General features: G+C 39.8%; 1 protein-coding gene and 1 pseudogene across 1 annotated transcript in view; both read left to right on the top strand.

Moving 5' to 3' along the window:
* The window catches only part of TARS1 (threonyl-tRNA synthetase 1), a 1036507-nt gene that overhangs the window by 507805 nt on the left and 501098 nt on the right, over positions 1-27604 (top strand). The gene's annotated exons all lie outside the window — the stretch shown is intronic.
* Positions 20273-21181, top strand: LOC126956699 (40S ribosomal protein S2-like; annotated as a pseudogene).

Genomic DNA, 27604 nt, shown 5'->3' on the forward strand with positions numbered 1-27604 from the left:
AGAAATGCAGAAATTATAAAACCTCAGAAAAAGAAGGGCAGCTGAAGATGATCTTGCTCAAACTCTTTATTTTATAGATGAAGAAATGGAAGCCAAAAAAAAGCTGAAGGGATTATTAAAAAAAAAAGCACTGAGATTCCAGAGTTTCTTTCACCACATCATAGTCAAGATGTTGCTTTGAGTGTCCTTTTGGCAAAAACCCTACATACACCAGCAAATTTTGTAGGTGCCCCACAGAGAATGCTCTTACTTATTTTCTTGGTTACATGGGATTGTAAAGCTTGAAATTCTTTCAGAGATCATCAAAGTCCAAACTGTTTATACAGAAATGAGAACAGGAAGGCCCTGAGAGGTGAACTGTCCAGTCACATAGCTAATGAGTGGCAGACTTGAAACTGGAATCCAGCTTTCTTAACTCCTAGGCCAAATATTCTCCATTCCACCAAGGAGTATGCTATCTCAGTAAAACAGGGAGATCAGCGAGGCTGTTCCCAAGCACAAAATACTGTTACGTAAGGAATTGAAAAGGTGTTGCTTCAACAGCATGAACTTAGCACAGAAGCCTGCAACATCTAGGGATTAGCGGGGCTAATTTTACTTATTGTTTATCAGCCCAGGATTGGAGCTCCTCTGGCAATGTGCAGCTCTGCATTAGCTTTCTGCTTTATTCCATTCCTGCTTTATACCATTTCTGTTACCTTGGAGCAAGCTGGACCACAAGGTCAAATAACTTTCCTCGAGGTTATATATTCAGTCATCAGCTCAAACAAGTCGAAACTCAAGGTGCTCTTGGTTAAGTTTAACCCAAGACAAAATAGTAGAGCAGACACATTTCATTTTCAGTATATCCTATTTTTCCTTCTCTGTGTTGTCTTTCTGTTATTTTAACACGTGAGTGCTAGGACACATGGAACATGGATGTACATAAGAAAGGAGAACCAGGAACTGGGAGCCTAAGTTAGGTGTCAGTAGCAGTTAGGTCAATAGTGAGAAGCCAAGACATACACGTGAGTTTGTAGCTAGTTTAAAAGATTGAGTCAGAGGCTAGCTAGGTATTCATGCATATAGATGAGCAAGGAATAGGAGAAATGGTCCAGGTAGATATTCAGAAAACAAAAACCAATAAGGATTAAAGAGGCAAAACCAAGGCCAGGTGCAGTGGCTCACACCTGTAATCCCAGCATTGTGGGAGGCTGAGGCAGATGAATCAGTTGAGGTCAAGAGTTCGAGACCAACCTGGCCAACATGGTGAAACCCTGCCTTTACCAAAATACAAAAATTAGCCAAGTGTGGGGGCACATATCTGTAGTCCCAGCTACTCGGAAGGCTGAGACCTGAGAATTGCTTGAACCCGGGAGACAGAGGTTGCAGTGAGCCGAGGTTGCACCACTGCACTCCAGCCTGGGCGACAGAGTGAGATTCTTTCTAAAAGAAAAGAAAAGAAGAGGCAAAATAAGATAAACTCAGATAAGTAAACAGCAAAGTATCACATTATATATCATAAACATATACAATTTTTGTCAATAATATCTTAATAAAGCTGGGGAATACAAGAAAATATATGTCCACACAAAAACTTGTGTACAAATGTTCACAGCATATGTTCATGATGGCCAAAAAATGGAAACAACCCAGATTTCCATCAACTGATGAAAGGAAGAATAGGGTATATCTGTACAGTAAAGTATCTGGCAATAAAAAGGGAAGAAATGCTGGTACCCGCTGTAACATGGACAGATCTTGAAAATATTATGCTGAGCACAAGAACACAGTCACAAAATATACTATTTCATTTATATGAAATGTGAATATACTATTTCATTTATATGAAATGTGAAGACTAGGAACATTCATAGACACAGAAAGTAGGTTAGTGGTTTCCAGGTACTGGGTTGGGAGTGGGGGAGTAACTGTTAATGGGTGTGCAGTTTCTTCTTGGGATGAAGAAAATCTTCTGAATTAGATAATGGTGATAGTTGCACAACTCTGTGAATATCTAAAAACTGATGAATTGTGTACTTTAAAAGGGTGAATTTCATGGTGTATGCAGTATATCTCAATAAGGCTATAAGAAGAAGAAGGAGGAGGAGGAGGGGGAGAAGAAGAAGAAGGAGAAGGAGAAGAAAAAGGAAGGAGAAGAAGAAGAAGAAGAAGAAGAAGAAGAAGAAGAAGAAGAAGAAGAAGAAGAAGAAGAAGAAGAAGAAGAAGAAGAAGGAGAAAAAGGAGGAGGAGGAGGAGGAGGAGAAGGAGGAGAAGGAGGAGAGGGAGGAGAGGGAGGAGAGGGAGGAGAGGGAGGAGAGGGAGAAGAGGGAGAAGAGGGAGAAGAAGGAGAAGAAGGAGAAGGAGAAAAAGAAGGAGAAGGAGAAGGAGAAGAAGGAGGAGAAGAAGAAGAAGGAGAAGGAGAAGAAGAAGAAGAAGAAGAAGAAGAGGAAGAAGAAGAAGAAAAGAGGGGAGGAGGAGGAGGAAGGAGAAGAGGAGGAGGAGGAAGAAGAAAAGAAATTCTAAGAAGTGAGGATAACACATTGCTTGAAACCAGGTGATTGCATGTTTTCTGTTAAGGCATAGAAGGGCCTCCTGGTGGTTAATTTGGGATTTGCAGGCAGAAGCTGGTAATACCCTTGGCTGACGTAGGGCTTGTGTAGCCTGGAGAAGGCAGGTCCAGACACCAGGCACCCTGTCACATTCAGTCATTCACTCAGTACGTATTTTCTGAGTGTCTACTACAAGTGTCAGGTACAGTGCTAAGTTCTTGGCTTTTAGTGACAAATAAATAAAGCTCTTGACCTCCTGAGGCTTCCATTGCTAGAGAAGGCAACAAATAATAAAGGAATAAATGTAGGTATTCACAAGTGCTTTGAAGTGATAGAAAAGAGATTAGTAATGGTGGTGATGGTGCTGCTCTAGATGGGGTGGTCAGACTTCTCTGAGTGTCACTTGTGCGGATGCCTGAGTGAAGTAATAGGTCCCTTAAGTGGTTTCTCCCAAGGCACTAATACTGACCATCTCGTCCACCTACTTTGCACATCAGAACACTTCTAGCCCATTGGCAGTTATTTTACCTGCTGGAAAGCCCTGGTTTCTAAGCTTCAGGATGATGAACAACTAAACTAACTGGATCTTGTATTTGAAGAGACCCATGGTACCCTTCAAACCACTCACTGAGGTAGTGGTAGATGCTTCTTGGTACTTTCCTTCTCTATAGATCATTGGATCATATTGATCACTTAGAGGGAGCAAGTCAAAACTAGGACTGAAAGACCGAAGAGCTAAAGAATAGGGAGGTAACTACAGCAAAGTCTGCTGGGATTCAGTAATTCTGAGGCAGTCTGTTTCCCAATCTTTATATTGCTCCCTCTGCTTTCACTGCCAAGGAAAGAGGAAAAGAACTGTATTAGTTGGGATCTAACCAGAAACACTACTGTCAGCATCTAAAACAGGGATTCTGATGGAGGGAACTAGTTAACACAAGTGATGGAGAAGTAGAGAGCCAAATCAGGCTGCATAAGCTTCAGCGAGCGAATCCTGAGGCCAGCCATTATCATCCCACAGCTGGAAGGAATTGGCTCTCCCCATGCCTAAGGGACTGAGACCACTTGATCAAAGCTGGAATCATCATGGGTCTGTCTGCTAGAAGGGATGTAAAGAAAATGTAGCTGCTACCAGAGCAACCACTTAAGGCTGGGGACAGGAAGAGGGGAATAAAACACCTTGGGTTGTTCCTATAACCCCTGTCTTCTAATTCCCACAAGTATTTCCCATGGGTGAAACCCAGCCAGAAGCCAGGTGATATGGGAGTATGGGGAAAGTGGCCTGCAGGGGGCTATGCCGTCTGCGACAGAAAGAAAAAACAGGGTAGGGGTGAGGAATAGATTTGAGGGCATATATGCCCAGGTGTATCGGAGGAGCTGTGAAAGTGTACTGAAATGTTCCTAAGTCTCATGAGCCAAGTTCTGGGTTAGGACCTCTCACAAACATACTCTCATTTAGTCATCACGGAAGTCTTCTTTTGAAAGTAGGAATGATTATCACCCTTCTAAAGATGAAAAAAACCCAGGTTCGGAGGGTTTGTGGAATTTGTTCATAGTATGATACTAAGTTAAGTACAGTGAAGTCAGGATTCAAATCCATCCCTGCCTAATTAGTAACCCTCTTCTCTCTCTATTGTTATATAGATATATATGAAGAAAAAAATATATTTATATTTAATCTTTTTGGACAGTTAAAAAAATATATATATATATATATTGGCCGGCGCAGTGGCTCATGCCTGTAATCCCAGCACTTTGGGAGACGGAGGCAGGTGGATCACAAGGTCAGGAGATCGAGACCATCCTGGCTAACATGGTGAAACCCCGTCTCTACTAAAAAGTACAAAAAAAAATTAGCCAGGCGTGGTGGCAGGCGCCTGTAATCCCAGCTACTTGGGAGGCTGAGGCAGGAGAATGGCGTGAACCCAGGAGGCGGAGCTTGCAGTGAGCCAAGATAGCGCCACTGCACTCCGACCTGGGCGACAGAGGGACACTCCATCTCAGAAAAAAAAAAAAAAAAAAAAAAAAATATATATATATATATATATATATATATATGTATATATATGTTTTTAAATTTTTGAGACAAGGTCTCACTCTGTCATCCAGGCTGAGTATAATGGTGCCATCGCTGCTCACTGCAGCCTCAACCTCCTGGGCTCAAGTGATCCTCCCACCTCAGTCTCCTGGGTAGCTGGGACCACAGGTGTGCGCCTCCATGCCCTACTGTTTGTTTTGTGTGTGTGCGTGTTTTTTTGTAGAGACGAGGTTTCAGCATAGTGCCCAGGCAAGTCTCGAACTCCTGGGCTCAAGTGCTTATTGCAGCCTCAACCTCCTGGGCTCAAGTGATCTTTCCACCTCAGCCTCCTGGGTAACTGGAACCACAGGTATGTGCCTCCATGCCCTGTTTGTTTGTTTGTTTGTTTGTTTGTTTATTTATTTATTTATTTATTTATTTTGTGTGTGTGTGTGTGCTTTTGTAGAGATAGGGTTTCCGCATACTGCCCAGGCTGGTTTCGAACTCCTGGGCTCAAGTGATCCACCTGCTTCGGCCTCCTAAAGTGCTGAGATTGCAGGCATGAGTCACTGCATCCAGTCTTCATTCTATTCTTGAGCCCTCAGGATATTAGCAGGGGGCACATCTCCTTCCTAACCACTGATTTTCCCTTTTCACCTCTCCTGTGGTGCCCAAGCAACTTTTGAATAACAGGTAGAGTCTCTGTACTCCATCCTGAGACTAGAGTCCAGGAAGATATGATCTTTCATTCAAGAGAAACCTTATTTCAGTTATAATCATTGACGTTACAAAACTGTGTTGAAACTATCTCTCGAGGAGATTTACATATTAACTGCTTTCCTTTTCCGTACTGCAAAGCTAAGCAAAGATGCCCTACGCCTACATTTTCAGAGACTAAGACTGAGTTTTAGGGGTGGGAGTGTTTGCTCCCAGGCAATGAGGTAAGAGACTAAAAGAGTGAGGGTGGGGCTTTCTTTCCCCAGATCTCAGGTGAAGCTCTAGGTTGACAGCAAAATCCTCCTTTCATTTATAAATGGACTATGTTTGCTCTGGAAGCATCTGAGAGGATAAATATGGGATCCCACAGAAGCCACAATGTTATTTTTGCAGTGTCTTTTCTCATTATAACTTCAGTTCAAGTCTTCTTTTTTCTTCCTCAACCTCTGTTTTTTTTCTGGGGGAGAGGGTGGTTATGTTTCTCAGGTGTGAATGCATGCGCATGTATGGTTGTGTATATGCATACACACATAGTAGAAGTTCTTTCTAATTGAGGGTCCTAAAAAGATGCAAAGATTGACCCTCTGAATAATGTTTACCGGACAAAAAATGTTTACACCATTACTTTTCCTAATTTTCCCAGCTGGTGAGATTATCCTGAATTGTGGCTCAAATTTGGTCACGGTCTATCTTGGAAAAATATGGAACTCTAGAGAATGTACAAATTAAATAATGATTATGTGGTGTTAGGTATATACACTCTTAATTATTTAAAGACACATTTGGTCGCCAGTATCATTTTAGTATTTGTAAGAGGCACAATAATTTTATCCTGAGGATATCAAAATATAATGAAGATCTGGGTAAACATGTTCATGCTCAGTTTAAGTTTAAGGTTAGATTCCACCTTCATGTTGTATCTTAAAGCAATGTTTTAGGTACTCTTGGGGAGTAACCAGAATAAAGGACCCCCAAAGCTATCTGGTCTGTGTCTTAATCCCCCGAATCTGTGATTATGTCAGGATACATGGCAAACGAGAATTAAGCTTGCAGATGGAATTAAGATTTCTAGTTAAGATGACCTTTAAGACTGGGAGATTATGCTAGATAAGCCAGATGAGCCCAGTGTAATCACAAGACCATTCACGTGGCTAAGGAAAGTGGAAGAATCAGTGTCAGAGTGATGTGATATAAAAAAGATGTGACCAGCCATCGAGGGCTTTGAAGATGGGAAGAGGCAACAAGCCAAGAAATGTGGGCAGCCTCTAGAAGCCGGGAAAGGGAGGAAAACAGATTCTCCTCTAGAGCCTCTAGAAAGGACATCTGGATTTTAGCTTAGTGAGAGCCATGTTGGACTTCTGACCTACAGACCTGCAAGATAATAAATTTGTGTGATTTTAAGCCACCAAGTTTGTGGCAATTCTTACAGCATCCATAAAAAAAGTAACACACCTTCTAACTCAGGCTATGCCTACAGAATACTAACAAAAGCCACTTAAAAATAACAATGTCACAGTATTAGTTAAAGCAAGTGATATTCGCTACCATAACAAAAATCTCTAAAAATCTTATGGCTTAATATAATTAGAATGTATTATTTGCCCCAGAGAATTCAGACAGATGTTTGTTTCTGCTCTAGTCACTTTCCATATAGTCATTCCAAGTTCAGTCTTCTTCTATCCTGTGGCTCCAACTTCTTCCAAGACCTTAAAATCCTTTCTCCTTCCAGCAGATGCAGAAGGAGAAAATGTGTGGAGCATTATGTAGAAGGATTTCATGAGCCTGGCCTGGAGAGGACACATCACTTCCAACTCCTTTCCATTACCAGAGCTTAAGTAAATGCATGTGCCTGATTGCAAAGGAGGCCATGAAATGTAGTCTAGCTGTGTCCTCGAGGAAAAGGAAATTTGGAACTTGACTAACACATAGCAGTCTCAGCCACAACTGGGCAAGGCCATCTTTTGATAAAATATGAAAATACAGGGACAGGGAAAAACAACAAATTTGATTGTGAAGTACAGTCAATTAAATAATAGGGAGAAGCATAATAGCTAGGCAGCTATTAGCTCTAGTTTAAAATACTTGCGACATCACTGAGGGATTGCTGAAAAGTCACTTAAGGTCTTTGGGTCTCAGTTTTCTCTTCCTGGATACAGCAATAAAAATCTGCCCTGCCTCAAACTTGTTCTCTGTCCCAGCTTTTGCCAGTTTTCAGGTTTTTAGAAAAAACAGAAAGACACTAAACATGTTTATTTGTTTGCATGTGCATGTCTAGAGAATGTGAGTTACACTGTTTGATATAAATGAATTTTTCCAAATTGACTAGTTTAAATATAAAGGCATAGCTTCTTTTTGTTAGGTTGCCATCAAAATTGCCATTTTTTTAGCTTAAATATGGCCAAATTATGGCAATTTCATATAGTTTAATATATTACATTAAAACAACATGTTGGCTCCTTTTGTATAACCAAGAAATGACTTAGGAGACTCTTTCTGATTACTGTAAATCTTCACTGTAATGCTCTATCATGATGTCTTGTTTATTTCCTTCTCGTATTCTGCAGTTGGTAATTTATCTGTTTGTTTGCTTCTTTAAAGTCTATCTCCAGAAGATTATAAGCTTCATGGTGGTAGATGCTTTACTTCATTCATCACTGCATCTCCAATGCCTAGCACAGAGTCCTGAATTACAAGCTCAATAACTATTTACTGAACGTGAAATCAGAGCTGCTTCAAGATATATGAGGCTAACTGAGGTGACAATATCACATAACTTTATCTGAGATTGCACATAAATTGTTATACATATTCCAGATAATATTTTTCACTTGCTTTACTTTAATTTTTATAAAATGCAGAATTCCTTTCACTTAATTTTCTTTTTTCTTTTTTTTTTTTTTTTGAGACGGAGTCTCACGCTGTTGCCCAGGCTGGAGTGCAGTGGCGCGATCTCGGCTCACTGCAAGCTCCGCCTCCTCGGTTCACGCCATTCTCCTGCCTCAGCCTCCTGAGTAGCTAGGACTACAGGCGCCCGCCACCGCGCCCGGCTAATTTTTTGTATTTTTAGTAGAGACGGGGTTTCACCGTGGTCTCGATCTCCTGACCTTGTGATCCGCCCGCCTCGGCCTCCCAAAGTGCTGGGATTACAGGCTTGAGCCACCGCGCCCGGCCCTTTCACTTAATTTTCAATGCCAACCAAAACCACCATGCCATTTGAGTACTATGAAAAAGCAGTGCCTACACTGCTGTAAATGCTTTTCCATGAATTATTTTGGATGCTAAAGACTGTGACTTTGAAGCTCATAGTGATTCAGTATTATTGTGAATTGTGCAGCTGAGAAGGGACATAGAGGTTGCTGAACCCCTCTTTACCCAAACCCTCCTAAGACTGGTGCAAATTTGTTCAATTTCTAACATCTTCCTAGAAGTTCATTTCACATTCAGCTTTTGGAACCACTTCCAATGTATACCATACGTCAGCATTGTTGGGATTTTCTTCCTTCTAATTTAAATGCTTGTACTTAGGTCTGTTCTTGTTGTTAAGTGAAAATAGTAAAAGACTCTTGTCTTTTGGGTGAAAATTCTTCAAAGCCTGGAAAACTATCTTTTAATAATCATCAGTTCTCACTGTTCCATGTTCATGTGGTTTTGAGATGTTTTAGACTCATCTCCAAAAATACCCGCACCCGTAGGCAAAACTGGTAGCAACACAGCAACTCAGACGTGGGTGTGCATGTGGAAACGTTGTTCTGACTCAAAGAATTGGAATGTAATTTGCTAATTTACTATTGGTGATAAACTCTGTGAAAACACCTCTGTGATCAAAAAAAGAGATGAAAAAGAAGAGCATCCTTGGGCCCCAGGGAGAGAACTAGATCTGATGGTATCTGGTGCAACTTGCAAATGTGAACATTTCTTAAGGCCACAACAGGACAGGAATATAGCAGCCCAGAAACAATTGAACTTGAAAATGTTCCTGCCCATTTGGCTGAAATCAATGGTGAAAACCACTAAGGCATTGAATATGTTTTTAAATTTATATTAAATACCTCCACTTGTTGGAAATTCATTTTTCTTTTCTTTTTACTTAACTTGTGCATTTGTTGGCTATTGCTGCTACAGTAGATGCTGTTGTTCGGCATTCAGATATCAAGAAACAACTAGCCAAAGTAAGGATTAAGGAGGGGCCCATGAAGCTCAGTAGAGCTTGTGATAATATTTGCAAGAGAAGACTGCCTGCCAAACTAACTTCAAAAAAGGTGGTGATGATGTTCCCTACTATCAAATACAGTGTCATGGAAATAGAGTGTTAGGTACAAAGATAAAATCCGAAACACACAAGTACCTTGGGAGATGCAGCAGCAACAGGAGTGGTGCATGGGGCAGCCCCTAGCAATGTGAAGGAGGACTGATAAGATTGAATTTGCTCATGAAGAAGCACAGTTTCTTGTTGCATCTTTCTCAAAGCACTTATTTTTATCTTCTGTGACACCATGTTTTCCTAGGTAGTAGGTCTTCCTACCTGCTCTGTTTTAATCTCTGGGTAATCTACCTCGAGTCTCCTAATGGAGAGCCTTCCCTAAGACTCCTTTCTCACTCCCCTGCTGTGACCTGTTTAGCAAGCAAACCATTCTCTATTCTCTGGCTATGATCTCAACTCTGGACCTTGTATTTCCAAATGCCATTGATAATTTTCCATAGGCATATACATTGTAAGGCATTGTAAAGTTCAATGGAATTCATAGGAATGAGACACTTCCCTCATCAACCAGAGAAGAACAAACAGAATATATTGGCAGCTGTATATGCCTCAAGATAGATGTTCATGTATCCTTTATATAATCTAAATATAAGCACAGTATTCTGTCTACATGGAATCCTCAATGCAAGTTATTGACTGACACAAATCTGAATAAAGCATTCATATAAATCTGACTAAGCTTTATGTAATAGATTCTAGGGGATTTTTAAAAATGAGCTGTTTAGGGTCACTAGTGTTGGGCTGATAAGTGACAAATAGAAATTAGAATTCCTTGGCTCCCATTTTGTGCCTATCTTCTCGGCGTTTTTCTTGACCCCAGGGCAAGAAAGCTGTGCCTTATACTCCTGCACCAGTCAGTCACTAGTTGAGGGCTGCTTGGGGACTTTCAGCTCTGTGCTTGTGTGGGCTGAGGCCCAGGAGCACTTTGGTAGCCCTCCAAGAAAATTGGTGTGAGCTTTGGAAGCAAGAGCACACAGAAGCCAGGGGAGGGTCACATAGTAGTGGCAGGCAGAACACTGACAGTCTCCTCTACACCAAGAAAAAATTTAACATCTCATGAAGCATAGTATTAATATAAATGTAATTCTGTCTTCTTGGAAATTCCAGTAACATGGAATGTTAAAATGGGTGCTTCCAGAGAGACATCATCAACTGTTCGAGATTTAACTCTCACCACGGCTTCTTAAAATGCACCAGTTGGACCCCTCTCCCAAGCTGTGTAGCTTGAATACTTCACTTCGCGACAAGGCTGGCATTAGGATGGCATGCTGTGGGCAACTGGGGCAAAGGACATGGCACTTGATGGTTATTTGACAAACTGAGGCCAGGAGAGTTTACTGTCCCTTCCTGCATTCTAATGAGGACTAAGTTCTGATTTTTTTAAAATTTTGCCCAAATTCCTATCTAAGGGGTCTGGGGAGTCATGCCCTACAAACCATAAATTCTCATCAGATGGGTTTTATTTAACCCTATATATCATGACTTACTTTCCAACCTGACTCTGGCATAATGAAGTGACATTGTTGTCTGGGGTTGAATACCTGGGCTTTGTTGTCTCACACCAAGAAAATTAAGGACACGGACACACACACAGAGTGGATTAAGGAGTGGAGTTTAATAGGCAGAAGAAAGAAGAGAGCAGAGCAGCTCTCTCTTGTGAGAAAGGTGTCTGAGAGAGGTGGATTTTTTTTCTTCTTTTGCCCAAAGTATCCAGGCAATTTACTGGTTTTCTTCTGTAGCGCATAGTGTGTTACAGCTTTGTCATGGTTAGTGCATCTTACCAGGTAGGCAGTTTTTTCTGCATTATAGTTTAAAAAGTAATCACATAAATTATATAGCAAAAAAGGGAAAAGTGGCCAACACAGCAGATTTTATAGGCAGGCTTGAGGAGGTGGTGTCTGATTTACATAGGGCCCACAGATTGGTTCGGCCAGGTGTGACATTTACATGCTGCACGGGGAAGGTGGTCACCCCACCCTAACTGTATTATGCAAAAGGCCTGTTGGCCATTGCCATCTTGTCTACTCCTTACTATACACCCGGCTGGCAGAGAAGGGAAGATGGAAATGCCATTTTGAACATGATTGGCACAATTACCGGCATCTATTTCTGCAGGTGGATTATACAGGCTGCTCTTTGTTAGAAAGGAAAATGATTTGGGGCTGCTTTTCATTAAAAGTAAAATCTTACTGAGAACTTCCATACCTTACTATCTGCCTAAGTAATTTCTAACTCTTATATCAATAACATTACGAGACAAGGAAGAAAATAAAAATATTTTACTCCAAAACATGTTTCTTTGCCATATCTTGAAATGGCCCAGCAAAGCGGCCCTTTGTGAGGGAAATTTTGCATCTGTAAAGAATCTGTATTAACATAGCTAGCTCTTTTTCTTCCAGACCCTCCCAATCCTAAAGAGATTAACTGAAAGTCTAGCACCTTTTAAAGATCTGAATAGGAAACATCTGTCATCTATTGTCTCTAAGGGCAGCCACTATAAAACTTCAAAAGAATCTTGTCTCCACAATCTTTATCTTAATCTGAACATTTCCTTTCTGCCCAGGTTTTTAGACAAACTCAACCAATTGTCAGAAAAGGTTTAAATTTACCTATAGCCTGGAAGCCCCCCTCACACCCCTCAGACCCTTTGAGTTGTCCTGCTTTTCTGGACCACACTAATGTATTTCTTAAATGTATTTGATTGATGTCTCCTGTCTCTCTAAAATGCAGAAAACTAAGCTGCACCCCGACCACCTTGGGCACATGTTCTCAGGACCTTCTAAAGGCTGTGCCATGGGCCATAGTCACTCATATTTGGCTCAGAATAAATCTCTTCAAATGTTTTGCAGAGTTTGACTCTTTTGTTGACACTAACTAGTGGCTTTGACATTGTGACACTAAAAGAGGCTTGAGGGACTGCAAGAGATGCTAGAAAAATTCTTTTAAAAAAGGGGGGATGTACTTTTAAGAAGAGCTGTGACTGAGAAGAAGGGAAATAAAACTTTTTTGTTTATTCTAAAACAAAACCTAAGCATATCAATAATATTGCCCTTCAAAATAGCACCTTCATTCCAGCAACCCTTATTCCGGCAGAAGAGCAGCCATCACTCAACTGCTCCCCAGGGACTGCTATAAGCTAGCTAAGACAATCAACATTTTTACTTTAAAGTTACACCTTGATTCAGTCTCAGAAACATGAAATACAATGTGGTAAGCTGTTTTACTTATTAGATATCACTCCAAGTGATTTTAGTTATTTACAACATTTTTAAAAAAAATCACCTTCATGATTAAAAAATTCAGTGAAAAATTTCCTCCACTGAAGACATCACTCAGATCCAGAAGGCATTAAACAGAAGTACCATCATCTAGATATTAATGGCCCCAAAGTACTAAATTAGAATTACTTGGATATTTCATGTAAATGTGGATTTTTTTTTCTTCTTTTGCCCAAATTATCCAGGCAATTTACTGGTTTTCTTCTGTAGCGCATAGTGGGGTGTTACAGCTTTGTCATGGTTAGTATATCTTACCAGGTATGCAGTTTTTTCTGCATTGTAGTTTAAAAAGTAATCACATAAATTATATAGCAAAAAGGCTTACCTCTGCTAGGAGCATGGCAGAAGCACAAACTTAAATTGGAGTTCCTGTCAAAGTCAACGCTTTCATGTTCATGGACATAACATTGCTCCTGGATTCCTGTGGCCACTAACTAAGGCTGGGAGCAGATGAATTAAAGGTCAAATGCACTGTTTGCATTCATGACCATTGTACAGTAAAATCTATTGTGAGTTGAAGGTTTCCTCTGTGCAGTAATTAATACTATTTCATGGTATTTGCCAGTTACACAAGAATGCACAGAGTTGTAAAAATGTGAAAAATAGTTAAACCTTGATGGCTTCTGTCACTTTGTGTCATAAAAGAGAAGGAATAGAAACAAAAGAGGCAAAATTCCTTGTGGTTGTGTGATGAGAGTGCCATTCACAGAAGGACCTGCTCAGGTGAGCAGATAAAGGACATGAGAGCTGGAAGTAGTTTAATTCCATTTCTGCTACAGGTAGAGCATGCCTTATCTGAAACGCTTGGGATCAGAAGTATTTCAGATTTTGGATTTTGGAATACTTGAATATATATAATTGGGGATAAGACCCAAATCTAAACACAAAATTCATGTATATTTCATATACACCCTATACATATAACCTAAAGGTGATTTTATATAATATTTTAAATAATTTTGTGTATGAAACAAAGTTTGAGCACACTGACCCATTGGGAAGCAAAGGTGTCACTACCTCGGCCACCCATGTGGACAGTCTGTGGTTGTTTGGTATCACCATCATGCTGCGTGCAGAAAAGACATAATGCAGCTAAACGGGGGCTGGGAGGGTCATTTCTCCCTTGGGAATGTCGAATAAGCTGTGTAGTTTGCACCTGCAATTTGAAGTCAGATGTGGAAATTTCCATTTGTGGCATAATGTCAGTGTTCAACAAGTTTCGGATTTGGGGGCATTTTGGATTTCAAATGTTTGGATTAGAAATGTTAATGTACCTGCTTCTTGAGAGTTCATCACAGCTTGGGGAACAGAAAAAACTCATTTGACTAAAGGAAAAATAACTCTGATATGGTAGCACAAAACATTTCAGAATCATAGAGGTAAAAGAGTCTTGGAGAGAGAATCTATTACCTTCCTCTGACTTCAAGAACAGCCACTCTAATGAGGCAGTTATGTTTTATATGAAAATATCTACTCTAGGGCAAAAAATGCTAAAACTTATTGAGTAATACATTTCAATCCCTAAAGATTAAGAAATACACTAATGCTCATGGTTCTATTAACATCCATTTTTTCTTCGTTACTAATGCAATTGGTAATCAGTTAATCATTGTCAAATGAATAATTCTCCTACTTAAAAAAGAACATTCTTAAGTGTTTCTTCAGCTTAATAAGCTTGGAGATAAATCTAGGTCTAATTTTCTTACCATTTAAACAATCTTTTTGATTTTTTCCCAAGATTCACTTATCTTAAAATAAATCTGGTTTTAGTTAATATGCTTCAAATTGTTGTTAATAAATAGAGAATTGACACTACTTATCCTTCCGCATCTTCTGGTAGCATTTTCTAGAAAGCTGGCCACATTTTAGAAAGACTGTTGTATCCACAAGCCAGTGAGAGAATCATTGGCTAAAACAGGGACTAAATTCACAATTATGTTTTTCTTTGTACCACGCCTAATAAAATAAAATAGCATACGTGAGGCAAGAAGGCTTTAAGGAAGAAAGAAGAGGAAAGGGGGTTACAGAGTTTGTGGAAGAATCTAAATATTTAGGATCTATAAATATAAAGAAGAGTATTTAGAATCTAAATGCTCTTATTCTTACTGGTGGGGCTGGGACTCTGAAAAGTTAATTTAGTATCAGTGTTTCTGTGCTGATGAGAGTACTCATTAGAGAGAGGATAATACAAGAAACATGATAACTGTGCAGGTGAGAGGGTATGGGATCCAGGTGGAGGGGGACTAGATTTTGGTAAAGCAATGATAGTAAATTCAATGTAGCTGAAGAATTGCAGTTTGGGTGCTGAATGCAGGTATGAATTAATAGATTGATAGATTTGATGGTGGAAAGTTGATGGTGACTGGTTCTATGATGTCTGTAAATGTTATAATGAGAATATAATGTTATAAATGAGAATAATGGGGAAGGTGGGGGAGTAGGAGATTTGGGGGTAGAGAAAAAGATGTGAACTAGTAATTTAGGAAAATAGGTGAATAAACTAGGCATATGTGGTAGGATTGCCCATTTGAGGTTAGTGGTCATGGATATATAGTGAGATCAATTAGCACAGTTGTTGGGTGGCCAGGGCAGTCTCAATTTTAGTTGTTGAATTTTTTTTGTATTATCATTTGAGAGATACTTCTCTTTGCCCACTGGCTGTTTGGATAACCTCTGGACTGGCTAAAAGTGTGGAGGGAATGTCCAAGCCCATTGCTGTCTGGAATCACAACCTTGGACTGTGTCGCAACTGGTAAGAGATAATGAAACAGAAGGAGGTGCCTAGGGAAGAGAGAAGCAGTTTTTCTCTGAGCTGGAGTATGCTCCCTACAAGTTGAAGATAAGAGAGCTGCAGGGAGGCCAGCTTGTAGGTCAAGAAGAAGGAAGGAAGGGCCTTAGAATGAATAGCCAGCCCCATCTTATCCTAGACAGCAAGGCTCCATCCTATTGTTGATTCTGGGAGTAAAATGGTTTCCCTGGTTACTGGAGCCTGTTTATTCAGTCAGGCCAAAGAAGCAAGTATGTTCACATCATGGCAAACATACAACAAGCCTTTTTTTTTCCTGTGTAGCATAATGTTTTTAAGTTCAGGGGTACATGTGCAGGTCTGTTACACAGGTAAACTTGTGTCATGGGGATTTGTTGTACAGATTATTTCACCACCCAGGTATTAAACCCGGTACCTGCTTGTTTTTCCTGATCTTCTCCCTCCTCCTACCCTCCACCCTCTGAAAGGCCCCAGTGTGTTGTTTCCCCTCCATGTGTCCATGTGTTCTCACCATTTAGTTTCCACTTAAAATGTTATGTATATAACTACACAGACACATATATAAAGTTTTCAAGCCAATTATGTTTTAGTTTTCCATTATAAAAGATATGCCAGCACACTGAAGAAAATCTGGGAGATGCAGATAGGAAAGAGAAAGATATAGCTTATGGAATGATCAACATAACACAACCACAACGAGGACACTAGTACATTTCCTTCTTTAGGTGTTTCTGGTTGAAATAATCATGCCCAACATTCCACCAGGTTCCTCGTGTGTCAAATACATCAAAGCCTACCCCACCCATCTGGTGAGTCTTGATTTGAACTTCTAAGGAACTCAAAATTGTGCTCTTCTATTGCTGCTCTGATATGATTTTTATAAAAGGACTACATTATTTTTGTTCAAAGCAACCAAATTAAATCCATAGAATCCACAAAAGATAAATTTAACCAAAAGCTCAAAGGCTTGACTTTCTCACCTTTTCCCAAGAAGACATTTTTGACAATTGTATCAGCCATCTAGGACTGCCATAACAACATACCATAGGCCAGGTGGCTTAAACAACAGAAATGTATTTCTCACAGTTCTAGAAGCTGGAAGATCAAGATCAAGGTGTCAGCTGGGTAGGAGTTTCTCCTGAGGCCTCTCTCCTCAGCTTGCAGATGGTTCCCTGGTCACTGTGCCCTCACATGGTCTTTTTTCCGTGCATGTGTGCATCTCTGCTGTCTCTCTTCTTTCTTACAAGGACATCAGTCATATTGGACTAGGGTCCCACCCTTATGAGCTCATTTAACTTTAATTACCTCCTGAAAGATCCTTTCTCCAAGTACAGTCATATTGGGTGTTTCAACATAAGAATTTCAGGGGGATGCAATTTGGTCCACAACTGCAATGGAAACTCCTACCTGGCCAGTTCAACATACGACAAATGTACTAATAGGGATCTCATTTTTTCCCCTTTGCTTTGCAATAATATGGGATTTGGAATAAGAAAATGTAAAGTGCCACTATAGATGTGTATTAGCATCAAATTGGAAAGTTCACTTCTGAGTCATTTCACATGGCTGAACATTCACATTGAAATTTTGCCTCAGGTGTAATTGTAAACACTGCCCCCCATCAATTTCTACTAAAGAGGAATCAAAGAATACCAGTTTCGTTAACTGAATTTGATTACAAATCACACTGATACTAAAGGGAGGACAAGTGTTAGGTCTAGCGATAAGGCAGCTGCTGTCACAGCTTTTCCCATCGAGTTTCCAAGCCATCCAGAAGAGCAGTATCTCTCTTCCAAGAGATAAGTTCATATTGGATTTGGCATAGAAGACAAATTCTGGTCTGATATGTGTAAGGTGTTGACATTTCCAAAAGAAAGTCACAATGTGTTCTCTCCCAGGGTCACCAATGAGTTCTGAATATGAGACACAACATGGCATCTGTTCACCTCTCCCCCAACTTCTAGAAAGTAAAGTAAGTTGCTCTACACAAGAGGCTTATGGATGTACTTCATCATCACAAACAGAGGTGTCGATTATGGAGATTATAGAGAAACAAAGCCATGTGCTCCTTGTCACTGGGAAGGGCAAGACAGCCAAGAATCCAGAAAACAAAGGCTCTCAAAGGCAAGCCAGAAAACAAATCAAACACCAAGTGATCACACTGAAAAGAATAAACGTTACAGTATAGTATTTGATTCCTGTACTTGTCAGTTGGCTTTGTGGACGCCCTCAAATTGGAAGCTTGATGTTGGAAGAGCCCCACAGGGATGAAATCACAAAGGAACCAATAAGGGCTGGAGAAGTGATCAACTGTTTATCACAGGCCAGTCCCCAGCACTTAGAAAAGGTCTGTCAGAGGCCCTGATATCATTTGTGGCATTATGGGATTTGCTTTGGGAATCTAAGAAAGGTGCTTACAATAAAGACAGTCAAATAGATGCACTTATAATTGCTATGGGGTAAGGACAAGATACGTTATTAAAGTTCCCAGAGGTCTTCAAACCTCATTTCACAGTTATTTTGGTGCTCTTTTCTTCAGAAATCTTCTATGAATCCAAAAAATACAAATGCATTGAATGATGCAAATTCCATCTCCATTGTTTCTTGCCAGCTGTCTTAGCGAGGTGCTAATGAGCAATAAAATCATCCCTAAACAGGCTTTTGGAAAGAGAAGGAAGAAAATCCAGGAACCAGGACAACCCAAAGCTGGATCATCACTCAGAATGAGCTATAAATTATCTTAACTTTCTTCTACAATGCTGCCTGCAATATTAGATTTCTCAATCCAATTGTCACATGGCATCAAAATTATACCATTACCACTAGGCATTTCTCAGCAGAGAGTTTTCTAGGCAACAATGTTTCTTTTCTTCCTCTTTATAAACAGAAAAATGTGCAATCCATATTTTCCCTATAAGATAAACATGTGATTCACTTACCACGGGACTGTCTCTAAAATAACTCTGGCTCAGGGTGCGGACATCATCTCACCCATTGTCATCACAATATTCTTTAAGTAACCACTTTCAGGGATAGAACTGCCCCAACGAGGTAGCAGCCAGGTCACAAGGTGGTTTTAGTTTACTCTCTCAAACATGCAATTCCAATTACCAAAAAATAAGTGACTCTTAATGATGGGTTGAATAATAGTAGGTGTGGAAGCACTTATGGTTCCAGGACTAAGCCAGGTTTTGTACCAAAAATTAAATCATTGAAATGATATTTTCTTTCAAATAGGAATGGACAAGCAAAAATGACTCACTGTGTTTTCCAATTACACTCAAGACCTATCTCCATATGCCCTCCTCCTCTGCTTGAGCAGAAGGTGAAAGAGGTTGTGGAGACTGTGGAATTTGGTCTTATGAATTTCTCAATGAGTCAATTTTCTGAAAACCAGTATCTTATATTTCACAAAGTTTCAGTGTGACATAATTAAACTTATTATTGACTTTCATAGGCCATTGAATCTTGAAGACAAATGCTCTTTGACTTCACTACAACATCAGTGGGCACTTGGCCAAGGAAGGCTAGTTAGAACCAGCCTTTTTGCAAACACAGCTGAGGTATTTATTCTGTCTTTCTTCATCACAAAAGTAGCACGGAGAATAATGGACAATAGAGTTCAAGTGGAGCAGGAACTGTCCAGAATTTGAAGAAGTCACATATCAGTCCTGGCCACGACAACTGGGGCACATGTACTATATCCAAGTTGATATCCTCAATTTGGGGAAAGTTTTCTTGCCTTTCCCACAGCCTCCCAAGCCATTGACAATCCCCACATTCAAAACATTCTCATTCACATTTCTGATTCACTTTGGGCTACAGGAACAACATGTTGAGTACTTCTAGGGAGCAGAGCCATTATAGGTAGACATAGATCTTGCAAATAGAGAGGTAGAGAGCTTTCTCAAGACCTTTGGACCAAGCAGATCACATCACAAGGTGTACCTTATGCTAAGTGCCTGATCTCTAAGACCCTCCACCAGCTGTCAGACAGACAGCATGCTCACAACATGACAGCTGGTCATTCAAGATCAAGAACATGAAGACCAGCCCACCCCTGAAAATGACGGATCAAACTCAGCTTCACAATGACTCTTATTCCATCCCTAGTGGTGTTTAAAAACACACTTTGTCTTAAGCAACAAGGGGAACTGACCACATGTTCACAATAGTTCATTTCTGACCCTCTGCTTTGGCTTGACCAGACTTTAGTCAGGCTTCTCTCCTCCACAAAGATTCCTAGATTTTGGCTCTCCCGCAAGTTTAAGCAAGCGCTGAAACACTAAGGAGCAGAACATCTGTTAACAGCTCATCCTGAAAATCAACTGACCATAGATAAAAACACTTCCTATTGGAATATCCTGGTTTTGCCGCCTGCTTGCCCACACTCTATGCCCTTCTCCACAAAGGTCTGGCTGGTCCTTCTCCCTCCATAAAAAGGAAAAGCTTCTTTCTGTTTGATTTTGAGACACTTGCAGATATCTGAGGTTGGCATGTTCTTCCTGTTGCAATAGTCTTTTTGAATAAAGTCTCTCCTTATCTAAGTTTGATTTGTTTTTAATTAATATAATGCAACTGGATACTTTACAGAAATAAGAATAAATGAGCCACAAATATATACAACAACATGGGTGAATCTCACAAATATAGTGTGAAGCATAAAAAGTAAGAACTAGCTCTTCTTCTCCGAGAAAACACCAAATGGCGGATGACGCCGGTGCAGCGGGGGGCCCAGAGGCCCTGATGGCCCTGGGATGGGGAACCGCGGTGGCTTCCGCGGAGTTTAGGCAGTGGCATCTGGGGCCTGGGTCACCGCCGTGGACAGGGTGGGGCCGAGGCCGAGGCCGAGGGGCGGAGCTCAGGGAGGCAAGGCCGAGGATAAGGAGTGCATGCCCGTCACCAAGCTGCGCCGCTTGGTCAAGGACATGAAGATCAAGTCCCTGGAGGAGATCTACCTCTTCTCCCTGCCCATTAAGGAATCTGAGATCATTGACTTTCTTTTGGGGGCCTCTCTCAAAGACGAGGTTTTGAAAATTATGCCCGTGCAGAAGCAGACCCATGCTGGCCAGCGCACCAGGTTCAAGGCCTTTGTTGCTATCGGGACTACAATGGCCACATCGGCCTGGGTGTTAAGTGCTCCAAGGAGGTGGCCATCGGCGTCCGTGGGGCCATCATCCTGGCCAAACTTTCCATTGTCCCCGTGCGCAGAGGCTACTGGGGGAACAAGACTGTCAAGCTCCACACCGTCCCTTGCAAGGTGACAGGCCGCTGCGGCTCTGTGCTGGTGCGCCTCATCCGTGCACCCAGGGGCACTGGCTTCGTCTCAGCGCCTGTGGCCAAGAAGCTGTTCATGATGGCTCGTATCCATGACTGCTACACCTCAGCCCGGGGCTGCACTGCCACCCTGGGCAACTTCGCCAAGGCCACCTTTGATGCCATCTGTAAGACCTACAGCTACCTGACCCCTGACCTCTGGAAGGAGACTGTATTTACCAAGTCTCCCTATCAGGAATTCACTGACCACCTTGTCAAGACCCGCACCAGAGTCTCCGTGCCGCGGACCCAGGCTCCAGCTGTGGCTATAACATAGGGTTTTTATACAAGAAAAATAAAGTGAATTAAGCCTGGAAAAAAAAAAAGCAAGAACTAAATGGCTGTATAATGTACACTTTATATGAAGTTCAAAAGAGAAAAAAATGAACATAAATTGTTGAAAGTCAGGATGGTGGCTCCCTTCATGGGGGCAGTTGCTGGAGGGGGACAAGGAGAGTTCCTAGAGCACTGATAGTATTCTGTTTCTTGATCTGGAATATACTCAATTTGTGAAGAGTCACCTCATGACAGACGCATAATTTGGAAAACTTTCTATGCGTTCTACTCCAATAGAAAATTCACTTAAAATTGAATCTCTTAGAATTATAATTTATTTTTCTCAAACAAACTTGTATGAAGCAAAAAAAGGGCCTCAATGCTTTCTAACTAGCAAATGAATTCATATCATTTACATATGTGACTTAGTGATAGAATTAGGGAATAAGATAAGTTAGCCTATAGTTAACAATTATTTAATTTAATTTAATTTAATCTCTGGTCTTCATGTTTGATGGTCACAGGAGTATAAATATCTTTGGAACTTTATTTTCTAGTGTGTTCACTATCACTTAAGGAACTGTCTTAGTCTATTTGCATTGCTATGAAGGAACACCTGAGACTGAACAATTTATAGAGAAAAGAGGTTTATTTTGGCTCAAGATTCTGCAAGCTGTATGGGAAGCATGGTGCCAGCATCTGCCTCTGGTAAGTGCCTCAGGAAGCTTCCAGTCACATGAAAGTTGAAGGGGGAGCTGGCATGTACATGGAGCGAGTAGGAGAAAGAGAAAGAGGGAGGAGGTCCCAGACTCTTTTAAACAACCAGATCTCACATGAACTAACTGAGTGAGAAACACTTTTCTCACTCATCACTGAGGCAATGGCACTAAGTCATTCATGAGGAATCCACCCCATGATCCAATGCCTCCCACTGGGTCCCACCTTCAACGCTGGAGATCACATTTCAACATGAGATTCTGAGGGGACATGCATTCAAACTATATCAGGAACCAAATTCAATTTCCTACCAAACATAGTCTAACTGTGTTTGTTCGATGTTTTGGTGTTTAATACATCAAAAATGTAAAAATATCAATTTGCAATAATCACAGCTTTTTAATGTTCTGTGGGAGAAAAAATGTAGTTAGCACAGTAGAAGAATATCAGGGGAAGCTGCTTATCATTATCAAAAATATTTCATGATGACAGAATATGACAGCACAAAATGTGTATATGTTTAACTTAAATGTGAACTTTATCTTACCTGGCTGGTTCTCTGGTTTTCATGTTTGATAATCACAGGAGTATAAATATCTTTGGAACTTTATTTTCTTATCTTATATAGTGTCTTTCTTGTCTTGTATAGTGACAAAGAATAATAACTAGTTCAGTTACATTTTCAAGAGACCTGTCATCACAATGGTATTATTCTTTATTTTCTTACAAAATAATGTTTCGACTTACAACTTAATATTCTAGCTATAATTTTAACCAAGGCTTTACAAAATGCATAGAGCTTATAATCTCCAATTCCTATACATTCTCGTGGGAGGATCAGCTGTAATTAAATAAGTAGTAATAAAATAAATTTAATTACAAACTAAGATAAATGTTACGAAGGTAAAGTATGCAGTGCTACAAGAACTATAGCTGGGGATTGAGATTGTATATTTAAGAAAAATTATTTTGGCTTCAGTGTGAAGATTGGCGTGTAAAACAGGGAAATGCATGCAGGAAAACTGCCTGGGAGGCTTCTGTGTAGTTTAGGCAAAATGTGGTAATTTATGAAAGGGTTTGGCATTGAAGATAGAGTGAGTGAATGAATTTGAGGCATTTGGGAAGTAAAAAGCTTTCACACTGTGCTCATACCTCCCACTGTAGCTATGTAAAACTATTTGCAGGTCCCAGAAGATACCAGCTGTGTCTTGCTTTGTACCTGATGTTTCTTTCCTGAGTCATCTTTTCTTTAATGTTCCATCTAGCTACATCTTGCTTATCTTTCAGCACTCTGCTCTTCCGTGAACTCCCATGGCTCCCTGTTTTTGCCACTGCTGTCACACTTGTAACGGAGCTTTTATTCCATCTGCTTACTGTTGGTCTTCATGCTAGACTGTTAGCTTCTATACTTGAGGACACTGTCTGTCTGTTTTGTTTCTGTGCCACCAGCTCTGGAGCCGTGATTCAAACAGAGTAGAAAGCACTTTTCTTAAATTACTACCCAGTCAGGTGGGATTATTGCAAATCCCTTCATAACTTCATTATTCTTTCAAAAAATCCATTTTGATTCTTTAAATTCTCTCATGTGTTTGTTTTGTGTTTCATTAATTTTGGCTTCTATCTTCATTAATTCTAACTTCTATTTTTGAGGGTTTTAATTTGTTTTTCTTTTACTAACTTCTTGAGATGGATGTTTAAATTATTGATTTTCGGCCTTTATTCTTATCTAACATCTATGTTTAAGGTTGTAGAATTTTTCCTCTAAAGCATGACTTTTATTGCATTCTGCACATATTTTCATTACCACTAAGTTTAAAGTATTTTCTAATTTCTGTTGTGATCTCTTTTTGACCCAACGGTTATTTAGAAATATATTTTGTATTTTACAAACATATGATAATTTTCTAGTTATCTTTTTATTATCCATTAGTCTATGGTCATGTAATCTGTGTGATTTTACTCCTTTGAAATTTGCTGGGAATTGCTTTATGGTCTAGCAACTTAAAAAAATTTCTGCATGCATTTGAAAAGAAGGTATGGTCTGCAGTTGTTGGTTATTCAAATACATAAATTCTAACTGGGTTGTTCGAATATTCTATATCTTTTTTTTGTCTGCCTGTTCTGTCAGTTCCATAGAAGTATTTTTAAATCTTCTAGCATGAATGTGCATTTGCCTGTTTCGTCTTGTAATTCCATCAGTTTTTGCTTCATATGTTTTTAGGCTATTTTAGTAGGTGACATAAAGTTAGAATTATTATATATAACCGTTAAATTAAATCCTCTTCCCATAATGTCTCTCATTTTTGCTTTAAAGTATATATATATATACTTTATATATAAACTTAGATATTTATGTCTATTATATATATTTATATATTTATATATGTATTTGTATATATATACACCCACACACATACACGAATATTTCTCATATTAGTGCAGTTCTATCAGTTTTCTTTTGGTTATTTATTGGTGACTAACAAAGTATCCATGAACATAGTCATTTAAAACTACAAATATTTATTATTCCTAACACTTTAAGAGAATCAAGAATCTAGGTGCAGCTTAGTCTCTCATGAAGTTGCAGCCAGGATGTCAAGTGGGTCTGCAGTCTTCCAAAGGCTTGACCAGGGCTGGATGATCCACTTCCACGAGGGCTCACTCATATAGCTGTTGACTGGAGACCTCAGTTCCTCACTGGCTATTGGCAAGAAGCCTTGGTTCCTCACATGGATCTCTTCATAGGGCTGCCTGAGTGTCCTCATGAGATGATGGCTAGCTTCCCACAGAGCAAACAATCCAGAGAGAGAGATCAAGGAGGAAACCACAATGTATTCTATGGCTTGGTCTCAGAAGTCACACACTTACATTTCTGCCACATTCTGTTCATTAGAAGTGTCACTAAATACAACTCACTCTCAAGGGAGGGGAAAAAGGCTCCACCTTTGAAGACAGAAGTATCAAGGAATTTGTGGTCCTATTTTAAAACGACCGCAATTAGTATTTACAAGGTATATATTTTTTCATTCCTTTACTTCTAGACTGTTCCTTGTATTTTAGGTTCGGCCCATATTAAGAAGAATATACATACATTTTATGCCAGTCTGTCAATCTTTGTCTTTTAATTGTAGCATTTAGCCCATTTTCACTTCATGTACTTACTGATGCACTTGAGTTTAAATCTACTATGTCGTTGCTTGATTTCTCTTCATCTCACCGTGTGTTCTCTTCTCTCATTTCTTACCGTTTGGGTTGAGATGATTTGAAGCTGGGTTTCAGTCTCTGTGAAGGCTAGTCTACTCGGATAGACCATTATTCCCAAGGAGGTGCCCTTCAGGATCCCTGCTGAGAACAGACTCTGAACACCATTACGGCGCTGCTGTTCATGTGAGCTGGTTGAAAGTTCTGCTCAGCTTCTGGGCTTCTCAGCATCCTCTTCCAGAACCCGCATACAATAGAGGGGAAAATAGGTCCCAAGCTGAACTTACTTCAGTGGGTTTCTGCCCCAGATTTCGGCTCTGTAATTCTCCCCTATCTTGTTGGTTCCCCAAAGCTCTCAAGCAGAATATTTTTAAAAATTAGTTTCCAGCTGTTTATTTGGGAAGGTTGTTCTGACTGTCTCAGTTTGTCTTCAATGGAAGTGCAGTTTTATGTCATTTAATTTTCATGAATGGTGGAATAAGGATTATTATTCCTTTGCTAGTGAGGAAATTGGTCACAGACGAGCCAAGTAAATAACTCAAAGTTACATTTAGAAAGTGACAAACTTAGAATTTGAAACTGTGTGTTTCTCTCTGTAAAATTCAGGCTATTTACATTAGCTAAAAGCAATTTTGGCTGATATCCTTGAAATGGAACACACCATTAGAAGATTTATTAATAATAACAATGCTTATTGTTATTAATAAAATTGCTTATACTTCTCACCAATTATAAATGTTTGAAAAACTGAAAATCTTTCTGTTTTATAGTAGTTTTTAATTAATTGCATTAAAACATAGTGATTTTGAGTTTCCTAAGTATTGTGAATTATAGTTTTATAATTCCATATTGTTACTGACTAGAATCAGCATTTTATAAAATAATGGTACTTTATCATGAAGGTCTAATTTAAACAAATAAGTGCTTATTTTTAAAGTATGCATTAAAAATTGTCCCAATTTTAGAATTTCTTAACTGCCACTTCTTCACTCCTTATCCAGGACTCATTTTAAAGAAACTCAGTCTTGCTTCAGGTCTCATTTATCTCCCTTAAAATTCCATCATAAAACAATGAATTCCTTTCCATAAAGGCACATAAATATTAAATTCTACCATATGTTATTTGTCTTTCAGGGATGACATTTTTGAAATCTATGTGGATCTTTAAATAGTCAACAAATATATATAACCCATGTTGCTATCCAGTTTGTTAAGCTTTAAAATATTGTTAAGAACTGAAGAAAAGTTCTTTTCTTCTTATTTAAAAGACACATCTGTATTTGGAGATAGCTTCTCTGCTTATTTTTGTTGATTAGAAACTTTACTTGCTCTATCAGAGAAATCAGAATATTTCCATTTGCTCTGCAATGATGAGGTTAAATTAAAGTTGAAGTCAATATTTTAGAAAGGTATCAGGTTGGTGTAAAAGTAATTGCAGTTTTTGCAATTACTTTTTTTTTTTGAGATGGAGTCTTGCTCTGTTGCCCAGGCTGGAGTGCAGTGGCACGATCTTGGCTCACTGCAACCTACACCTCTTGGGTTCAAACAATTCTCCTGCCTCAGCCTCCCGAGTAGCTGGGATTACAGGCGCCCACCACCATGCCTGGCTAATTTTTGTATTTTTAGTAGAGACGGGGTTTCGCCATGTTGGCCAGGCTGGTTTCAAACTCCTGATCACAGGTGATCCGCCTGCCTCAGCCTCCCAAAGTGCTGGGATTACAGGCGTGAACCACCGCACCCGGCCTTTTGCAATTACTTTTAATGGCAAAAAATTGCAATTACTTTGCACCAACATAAAATAGCAAAGGCTAAAATGTACACATTTCTTCAACAAAGTGGGGTGTGGACCTCTATGGTCTGAGAACCAGAGTTTCTGAGGTCACTGAAGGGCTTTTGTGTTGAGTGTGCTTTAGAGGGCATCAGCCTCTAAATAGACTTGACTTTTTTTCTCAAGTGTTGGTGCCACTCAAGAGAAAAGGAAATAATAGAGTCCTCTCAAGCCAATTGGTGTTAGCTTTAAGGGAACAGAATAAATGAAATCTGACTTAGGGTTTTTTTCCTTTAGAAGCCCTGAATTAGATTAAACAACTTATCTTTCTAGAGTAGGGAGATAGAGATTTGGAGCAGGGTCCAAGAGTTGACTAAAGAGTGTGCCTTTTCCTGCACCTTTGTTACATCTTAGAACCAAAACTCTGTGCTGAGCAGCTGCAGAAGAAAGATATAGGGTTTGAGGCAGTGGAAAAACCGTCACCCTGAGGAGGAGGATATAGTATTGCCTGGAGGTCCTTGAATTTCATCTAACATGCTCTGGATCTGCTGGTTGGAGACCATAGGTCAGTATGGGTCCTGGGAAGTCAAAATTACAGCCTTTATTTATTTTTTTTCTGGTTTCAAATACCAAGTATTTGAAAACAGGAGGAGGAAATCAACCAAAGGAGGAGGAAAAGAGGGAGAAGAGTTTTACAAAAAGTTAACTTCAGTAACTGCAAAGACATTCCTCTTTAGCAGAACTTTTGCCTAAGAGTT

The sequence above is a fragment of the Macaca thibetana genome, chromosome 6 (assembly GCF_024542745.1).
Source record: "Macaca thibetana thibetana isolate TM-01 chromosome 6, ASM2454274v1, whole genome shotgun sequence".
In the NCBI taxonomy this organism is placed as follows: Eukaryota; Metazoa; Chordata; class Mammalia; order Primates; family Cercopithecidae; genus Macaca; species Macaca thibetana.